Source organism: Amphiprion ocellaris, chromosome 14 (genome assembly GCF_022539595.1).
Source record: "Amphiprion ocellaris isolate individual 3 ecotype Okinawa chromosome 14, ASM2253959v1, whole genome shotgun sequence".
Taxonomy (NCBI): domain Eukaryota; kingdom Metazoa; phylum Chordata; class Actinopteri; family Pomacentridae; genus Amphiprion; species Amphiprion ocellaris.
In genome coordinates, this window is record NC_072779.1 from 18,830,465 (window position 1) to 18,840,738 (window position 10,274).

Consider the following 10,274-nt stretch of genomic DNA (forward strand, 5'->3'; position numbering starts at 1 on the left):
TTGACGGAGAAGAGGCCACACAAACACAACACACTACGCATGTCTGCAGGAGACGGCAGAACATTCTTTAGGAAGATTAGCCACCTGAATCCTGCACTTTATGAGCAAATCGAGGATCATCCATCGGAATCCTGCACTGTATAAAGCAGCTCACACGGTAAGTTGAAATATTTATCTGTCTGGTGACATTTACTTATACTATCTGGTGAGGACTGGGCATTTGAACTTTTCTGGAGGAGAACAGGACTCCGGCGGTCGAGGACGGCTGGCTGAACTATTAATAGAATGTCAGACATGGTGATTTGAAATGTTGCACTTAGCAAATTGTAAAAGCTGCATTAAAGGGGCAAACTCATGTCGTGCAGGAGCGCATGTGGGTGACAGAGATGAGAGCGACAGTTGTCGGAGCTAGTTAGCGGCGTTCAGTCACAGAGCGGGCAGTGAGTAACTTTTCAAAACGACGCAGGCATCAGTCGCTTCTGTCTATGTAATATGACGAAGGCAACAAACACAAAATAGAGTTGATCTAAAAGCTAACGAGTGCACATTATCAGTGTCCTCAACAGTAGCCGCTGCAGCGAACGTTAGCACGTCTGCACCTAGCACATTAACTGTGTAAATTAATCCCTGCTCAACTACCGCTAAAGTGAGTCATTGACAACTTCTTCGACATCCCCAGGTGATTAAGTAGCTCGTTGGATAAGACTGTATTGTAGATAATCGGGCGTTTAGTGTGATAACTGACTTGGTTAGCTTAGCAAGTTTAGCAGTGTTAGCCAACACTAAGTCACTGGCTGCGTCTGAAACTCCCGCCAACATGATATTTAACACGCTACAACAGTGTGTCGGGTATGTCTGAAACCTTAGTGTAAACTCACTTAGTGTAAACTCGAAATTGGCTGAAAAAATGAGGGTATTCTGCCACAGCAACAGAGTTTAGATTTGTTAGACTGGTGTTTGGTCTGTGGTACAAAATTAAGTCACACACCAAATCTAAATATTAGTGAGAAAAATTGCAATTAGATATTTTGTCTACATTGCCCAGCCCTAATCCTGACTGACGCTATCTTTTATGTGTTTTCAGGTTACCGTTTTCTACTGTACAGCCAGACAGATATGTGAGGTGTGCCTTCCATTTTAAAGTGAGTATTCTACTTAAACTGGCTGGACTGGGTGACAGTCCCGGACTGTTTTTCAGTCCCAGTTTGTCCCTGTGTACTATTATCTTTCTATCCTTACACAAACTGCAACTGCTAACATAAACTAGCTTGCAGCACTCTAATGCAGTCCTCTTGTCATGCTGTGACTGGACAGTACTTTTTTTTTTTTTTTTTTTTTTTTTTTTTTTTTTAAGGTGAGACCAATTTCTAAATAGTTCAAATAAGTTAGTCGTATAGTTATTTTGTTTGTTGGCTTGTGGCTAGAAGCATTGTTTTGCTTTTATTTGAGGATTTTTCCTTTTTTATACAGTTCCATATGAATGGGTAATATTTGTTGTAACATTAAAAGACTGACTTTAGTAGAGCAAGTTACAGCATACTTTTGAATCAATCAAGTCAATAATGTTAAATTAAGAATATTAAAAGTTACACTGACTTTTTGACCAACAATTTAATTTCTGTTTGGCTCTTTGGCTTCATCCTTTTTATGTCATGGCCCTGTATCAGTAAGAGCTTTCAATGCAGTAGGCAATCAGTCTGCTTGATACTCTCCTGCCATTTTTTTCAGCATCAATGCTAGTGAGTCGTAATATCGCACACTAAGCTACGTCTTTGTTTTTTGTATTACCAGTTTTTGTTGTTGTTGGATGTGCTGTGCAAAATGTTCCCATGCCAGGTCTGTGCTACTGAATGTACCACTGTATCAGCATATGTAAGGCACATGAGAATTCATAGGAATATCCCAAACTCAGTTTTCAAGTGTGCCTTGCCTGACTGCAAAAGAAAAAAAATGTTTTTCTGTCAATTTCACAATATCTGCAAAAATGCTGACTCTTGCTGAAATTCTCAACAAAGCCTCCAATGTTGTGGGAACCAAGGTTGTCACCTGCAATGGCGCACAAGGTTCCTTTGCAGACTGTTCCATTAGACCACAAACGGGCTTATCCTTCTCGCAGATGTAAGTTTGTTTCTCTTCTTTCTTCATTTTTATTGAAATGAATTGTTGCCATCTTAAAAATTATATCATGAAACTAATATTCTCATTACAATTATACTGGTTGTGCGCTACAGAGTTCTGCCACAGTGACTGATGTTGAGAAGACACTCACCCTACCCTCGACTCCTCGTCTAATACTGCTTGGTATGTCTTTAGTGAATGACATTCTGTATTTTTCATATCAGATGAGCTTTTAAAGTTATCTGTAACTTTTAAAGTTATCTGTATTCCCGTTAAGCATGAACATTCTTCTAAACACAGGTGTATTTTCAAGACAAAATACTTTCTGAAATTACTCTAATTTCACATTCAGGTGGAACAAAGCGTGTGACTGCTGGATGCTGGATGATCAGCCTTGAGGGTCATGTCCTATTTGAGGGCATCCAACCAACATTTGTGACAGGGCTCGCTGCTCTGTTTTCAGTGTACTACATCTTTAACCTACAGTACCAAGATGAGGCTGCCTGTACACTTGAATTCATTCAAAGGTAAAATTTGTGTTGTCTAATAAATCTTTTTCACAGCAGTCAATTTGACATGAAATTGCACAGATGATACTGATAACATTAACTAAGGTTGCAGTCCATTAAGGTCTAACAGAGCCAGGGCCCTGGTATTGTTAATGCTGCCTCACTGAAAAACCTCTGCTACACTTAATGAAACAGAACGATAATTAACGCCATAAGTATTTTACCTGTAAAAAAAAAATAATCCTTGTAAAAAATATATTTGTTGGGGGGGAAATCTGCACCAGAGTTGAGGGAGTTTATGGCAACATTTCTCATTTACATATTGACATTGATTTGGTCGACATTCCATGTCAAATGGCTGCTTTGAAAAAGGTCTATTGTCCTCTCTTTCTGTTTCTCTCTCTCTGTCTGTCTCTCTGTCTCTCTCTCTCATGATCATTTTACCCTCACCTTATGACCACTTAATATTAGGGTTGGGCAATGCATTGATTTTTATTTTGTTTGAAATGATCTGGTCAACTGTAGTTCCTATCACTGTCTTTTAAAAAGTTTGACTTATTGGAGGCGTCTTGATTTTCTTTCTCACCTTAATGGTGGAACTTCAATGTCTAATCACCATCACATTTGTTACTAGGGTGTGCCTGATATAAAATGCCAATGCTTGTGTTCTGCCAATATTCTTGATTTTGAAGGCCTAAAACTTCATCTAAAGAAAAAAGAAATGCGTATTGAGCCATAGTGTGCAACACTTTTTTCCAACCCTTAGTCTATTTCCAGTCATTACTTAATGTTATTTTCCATTATGTCTGGCTTTAGTGTAACTGTTGCCTTTTCCTGGTTTTAAAGACTGCTTTACAGTAAAGAGACACAATTTTCTGAACTTATGAAACTGTTGCAGCCATTCTAATATCTGTTGCTAGCCTTTGATCATTATCTCCAAATGAGTAATGATTGTCTATCAAAAATGTGTATGCAAGTATCTCATGAAACCACCAGTAGTCATCCCTACTGTAGCATCACAAGATTGGCATGATATTTGGGTAAAACTTTTTTGACATTTGATTTTATTCATGTCACCCAACCCTACTTTATATAGTAGCAGATTTTATTTCCATCTCACCTCTAATCTCAGACTGCTGTGTTTTTCAGGCGCTTCATTGGGATCAACCCAGAGAGAGGAACCAAGGCCAGCCGGGGCAAGACTGTCTCCAAGAGGACAGGGAGAGTCGTTCAGAAGAAGTCTGTTACAGTCAATCCCCGTGTGTCCACTCTTCTGAAGAACCTCATAGACTTTGAGTGGAATTTCATATAGGTCAGTGAACCCAGGCACTTCACATCAACGCAGCCGTGATTATTTCACATTGTTTGCCTGAAGTTATGTGTTCTTGTTCTCCTGTTTAGTCAATCTGCTATATTTGACTTCAGAAATGTGGGTATTTATGCCGTAGAACTGCCATTTATGTTAACAAGAAGGGATCATGTTCACTTGTCCCAGAAAAGGCCCTTGATCAGTTCTGTTCTAATCAGACTTGAAGCCTTCTCTTTATGTTTTAAGATACCCATTTAAGTTAATTTAAAAACATTTGCTTTGAAATGCTGAGTGAAGCTAAAACTGAGTTAGAATGTGTGGAGTGTATTTCATTTTTGCAGAAATTTTGATCATCGAACACTGTTGACATTTGAACAGGGGTGTCTGAGCTGTTGTTTGTGAGAGAAAGGTAGTTTGAAGGAATGATGTATCCTCCTGTGAAATCCACCATTTAGGTTAATATTTTAAAAAAGATTTGTTGGATTTCTATTATTTTTCAGTCCCGCTGACAAATTGTGCATTTTGTATCAAAAAGGCAGTGGTACTCTCAGTGGTTAGATTAAAAACTTTATTAATGTTATCATATTTGATGAGCAAATAGACTGCCTTGTTCTGTTAGGCCTACTTGAAATTTCCAACTCTATTGTTTGTTTGTTTGTATCAACAAATGAAGTATTTCAGTTGGTGCGTGCTGCCTTTTAAAATAAATCTTGGGTTACATCATTTATGTCATATTTTCTAAGTCTCTTCTTTTCCATATTTTTTTTTTTATTGATGCATTTTAGGTAGCTAAGTCTTTCGGTATATGTTGCATATATTACACTGAAATTGCTAGTCAAGGTTACAGTAAAGACAGTGCTTGCTTCATAGTGATTGGCTGTCATCAACACTGCCAGTAATGGTAATGGTAATACTCTTTTTAGAAAAATGACTACGTGGTGCTCTGTTTGGGATTAGGGTGAAATTTTATTGCTAATTTGGAAAAAACAGCATTGTAGACCCTGCTACAAGTATACTGTGAATTCAACAAAACACAGCACTATACTGTGTTTTAGTACATGATAAAAGTAATAAACTGTAAATCGGTTTACAGTAAGCAAACTAGGAAAAACTGTAGTTTACTGGCAACCCTGCTGCCAGTAGTTTACTGTAAATATCAAGAAAATACAGCAATGTACTGTAATTCAGTGCATGGTATAATTACAGTAACCTACTGTAGAGTTGATTACAGTAGGGGAACTGTAAAATTAACAGTAAACTACTGGCAACCCTGCTGCCAGTATTTTACCGTTAATCTACATGACATTTTCTTACAGTGTAGACGTGTATGAGCTGATTTTCTGGGCCAGAGCAGTAACCCACAGACACCCTCCTGTGACGAGCCTCATGTCTGACTCAGCAGCTTTCAAGCCTATTTTAAAATGTCCAGCTAATTTTTGTTGGCTCCACTGACTGATCATTTGTCTGGCCTCCCTGTGCAGACACAGTCTTCGACTGGCGTCTAAAACCATCATTTTCCTGCATGAATGACTGACCTCTTGGACATTATCTGTTTACACTGTTTGGGAAATTGATCGGAAGCACATGAAGCTCTCACATAAACTGATATGATGGTCAGTTGACTGATGTAACTTAAGTTTGAATTGTATATGAGACAAGTCCATCCATCCATCCATCCATCCATCCATTATCTATACCGTCTAATCCACATTAGGGCCCCTACCCCAGCTGACTTAGGGCGGAGGCAGGGGACACCCTGGACAGGTCGCCAGTCTATCACAGGGCTACACATAGAGACAAAAAATCACACCCACATTCACACCTACGGACAATTTAAAGTTACCAATTAAAGTGGACTGTGGGAGGAAACTGGAATACCCAGAGAAAACCCATGCATACACAGAGAGAACATGCAAACTCCATGCAGAAAGATCCCAGGAAGGCAGGGAGGCAAACCAGGGATCTTCTAGCTGCAAGGCGAAAGTGCTAACCACCACTGTGCAGCCCCGTGAGACAAGTCCTCAGCAGAATATTTCTTCGCAAATGGTAACAAAACCCTGGTAGATCATTGCACAATATTTTCCTTGACTTTTTGGCTCCTCATATCCATGTAACTGCTGCTGTGGTGGGGTCATCGCTTTATCAGTCCAGGTAGTTGAGGTCATTTCAATCATAAATTGAGATTATGTTAGTAGCAGAAGTGCCAAAATGGCAATATAAAAACACTCTTTTCTTGTGTTAAAAATTCCTCTTGAAAATTACAAAGTATGAGCCAAAAATAGTAAAAATAATACCCTCCCACTGATTTATTATTAAAGGTGACCTCATATTATTAATAGTGAAATGTCAGTGTGTCAGCAGCATGTTACTGTTGCAGCTGCTGTAGGTGGAGCTTGTTTGAACTGCTTTATTTAAAGTTTCATACACAGGGACAGCAGATAAATCTACAGCAAAAAAGAAAAACAAATTTCTCATAAACTAATCTGTTTCCAGTTTTTCATACTTTTTTCTCTCATCTTTGATTTTTGGTAACATGATGGATCATTTAATCATTCATCAAAATATGAGAAGGTTAGAGGGAAAATCACTATTTGGAGAAGCTGTGAACAACTCATGTGAAATGTCGTTACAACCTGCTTTTCATTAGATGTCAGAAGCAAAAAGGATTGAAAAACTGGTTTCATCTTTAAGGATGTCTTGTGGTGTATTTTTAAAAGATTGTTCTGTTATCTATCTCGTTAAATCTTCACCTTAAAATCAACTGAAGCCGTCACATACATGTAGAGAGAAATAAATACAATATATTCCCCTGAAATGCAATGGGATGGAAGTATAAAACTGGCAGATAATGGAAAGTAAAATGCCTCAGAAATTGTACTTAAGCACAGTACCTGAGTAAATCTACTTCATTACATTTCATCACTAAAATAGTTGCTGTATAATTTTCCGCTTTTATGAAAACAGAAATTCTTTCAGTTCTTTAGAACATAAATCAACAGAATAATGAGGAGAATTTCCTCAGTCCTTTGAAAATGATGATCTGACGAAGCTTTATCGTCTCATGCAGCACTAAAAGGACTTGCAGTTTATTAGTTAATGAGCTCTGATGTGGAATTTGTGCATTTTAAAGTTCAGCAGCAAAACTCTCAAATTAACAGATACTCATCTGTATAATTCTTTTAGATTAAAATCATTCTGATGACATATCAAAGTGAATCATTTTGATTTGTTGGGTTTCTCTCGATGTTATTGTAAAGGCTTGACTTTAATATGTGTAATGACCTGAGATGACTTTTATTAATCTTTTATTGTACGATTAAATTAAACTTTGCACGGTAAATGACAGACTCCATTATAGAATGTTTAGCTCAGTGGAGAATGAAGCTGGTATATACACATGGCTCAGAGCAGCTGAGCAGAGTGGATTCTCTTCAAAACCCCTTTCATACAACCAATGGATTTTAGGCACGGGTGATGTCATTGCAATGCAATCCACCACATCCAGATTATCTTTTGAAGCTACAACAGAAAAGGGGAAGCACACTGAATTTCCTCCCCTTCCAGCTGCAGTCAAAGTGTGCGCACTGTTTTCAAGGTCAGGGTGGCTTTAAGTGAGCACAAGACTGAGCTGAGAGCACTTATCACTAGAATTGCAATTTTCCCTGACATCCGTAATAATCGTTTAGTGAATCTATACAGAGAGAATAGATGAGTTTGTTCCATTCACTCATTGTCTGTTCTATTCTTGGGAGCAGGGACGATCTGGCATGTTGTTATTAGGCCTTGTGGTGGAATTTCCCACCGCAGCAGCGCTCACCCGTCTTTGAGACGACAAAGGACCAAAGACAGAGAATCTACCGTGATGATGATGAAGATGAGTCACACAAACAGGAAGCTCAGCAAGACTTGGCAGGAGCTCTCAGCAGGGGTTTGATCAATATCAATGACTTATTTATTGCTTCTCAGGTCTCCTTCAAGACTTGAAAACAGACCAATATCTCTATCCATGAGTGTTTAAAACCATTCAGAAGCCTAGAACTTATCCCAGTGTCAAATAGTTAGTTAGTCATGTGACCATGGACCGTTAACTTCTTTGTGTACTTTTTCTAATGTGCTTTTGTTGTGACCTATTGTCCTATATTTCATTGTATGTTTCACTGTTATGTTTTTTTTTCAGGGTGTTGTTTGTTTGCTTGTTTGTTTTAGTCTGCCTAGGGACCGTGGATGTAAATTAGCATTGTTGCTATAATCCTGCATATTTACGTCTACTGCTGTCTAAATAGAGGTTCATGAATGTGCGCTGTCCCTATCAAATTCACAAATAAAATATACAGTAAAAAAAAGTTCCAGATATTTTACAAGTTTACACATTTTCTGTATTTCTAAAATACACAAATAAACAAATATCACAAAAATAGCTTTCTATCTATCTATCTATCTATCTATCTATCTATCTATCTATCTATCTATCTATCTATCTATCTATCTATCTATCTATCTATCTATCTATCTATCTATCTATCTATCTATCTATCTATCTATCTATCTATCTATCTATCTATCTATCTATCTATGTCCTTATGTTTGCACTCTAAAAGAATCATTTTACATTTTTTTAAACAATTTACTGCAATGTTATATGTCACCTGTTAAAATACATACAGATTAACTAATAAAATTACAGCAAAAGTGTCAATTTATATGTTGACTGAAAAAAATTAAAACAAACTCAACGACATCTCAACAAAACAAAATCAAAAATCTGTATGCATAGATAATAATTAAAATTTTTACAGTGTGCGACCACAAAGTTATATAGTTTTATTTTATTTAAATCAGCTAAAAATATCATCAATATTTTTCAGATTATTGCAGTTGTTTTCACTGTTTTTACAATTTTTTTAAACTTACAGTATTCCATCATTCTTAATATATTTCTCCTGCCACATTTATTGTCAGCTTTTCAATTTTTTTACATATAAAAAAAATCCTGTATTAATTATTATTATTATTATAAAAGACAAAAATTGCATTTGATCTTATGTAAAATGAAGGCTACTAAATATATTTTAATTGTAGAGAATTACTGCATTTTAAGAGATTTTTTTCCATAATCTTACAGTATTTTGTTTTGCACGCAGCTACTGGAACATCACTGTTTTTTTTATCATGTACCTGGGTGATTACAGCTGCTCACTGGTGGGTAATAAATGACCACTGCGATGGTTAACGCTATACACGACATGTCCATAGCTGATATGTGCTCCCATAGCTCATCCAATCCCCTGGTGACTTCGTTGTTTGCATGTCAACATCATCTGTCACAGTAAGGGCGGAGGCTGAACCTGACATCTGTGTTGGTTGGAGAGGATTAGCTCTATCAGTGTTATTACAGTTCCCAGAGACCACAAGGTTGCTAAAGGTCATGGATCACACGGCGCTCAATTACAACAGAGCTGCATATGCACATTTGTCCTGCACATTCAATAAATCCTTTGACTCATTCGCAGGACAGCATTTGGTTCCAGGAGAGTAGTTTTACACAATTGTGAAAACTGATGCATTTTTGGAAATTTTAATGGTGATGATCAGAAAAAAATGCAAGTCCATACTCTGACTTCTGCTTGCTTATGGTCTCTCTTCCCTGCAGAAACCTTGTCCTCTTTTTTATCTGGACTCAGCTGTTTTCCCCCTCTGGCTCCCAGTGTAATGACCTTTCTCTTCCAGCCAGAACAGACGAGTCACTTCCCATTTTCCATTGTGGGCTGAAAACTCATCTCATCAAGTGGGGATATCATGTCACCCACTCAGCTTCCCCTCTGCCATATCTACATTTTTTATTTTCTGAAAAATAAATCTCCTGAGCTTTTTAGCTTTTAACTTGGTATATCTGCTTTATAGAATGACTGAGTCATATGCTGTTGCCTGGGCAGCACGGCTCTGACGTGATCTACTCTCTGCCTCGACCCACTGTTTTGTAATTTTGATGCTGAAATTGAAGAACCCCTTAGAGTTTTTCACCCTAAATTTATTTACCATCTGCTTCTTCAAATGCATGTGTTTTTTATTTGTTTTTTCCAAGATACAAGCTCAATAACAGGGAAGAGTAAGGAAAATGCGTCAAAGCATTAGATATTGTACTCATGACTGCAGTTTTTCCTTTGTCATTAGAGGAACCCATTAAGCAGAGAGTCTGGGTGTTCTCTCCCAGGAAATTTTGAGCATCAAAAGCTTTATTTCATGCATTTTGGTGATTTTTTTGTACCAGTTTGTGCCTTTTCAGCATCAATTTATCATGGAAATATTTTATTTATGTAAAGGAAAGCACTAAATTCAGA

At 37.4% G+C, this 10,274-nt stretch overlaps 1 long non-coding RNA gene across 1 annotated transcript; it reads left to right on the forward strand.

Moving 5' to 3' along the window:
• On the forward strand, positions 1-4,677 carry LOC111585578 (uncharacterized). Its single transcript, XR_002747836.3, has 6 exons — positions 1-157; positions 1,085-1,142; positions 2,016-2,118; positions 2,232-2,301; positions 2,471-2,645; positions 3,777-4,677. It is a non-coding gene; the product is annotated as an uncharacterized LOC111585578 (long non-coding RNA).
• Positions 4,678-10,274: the final 5,597 nt, after the last annotated feature.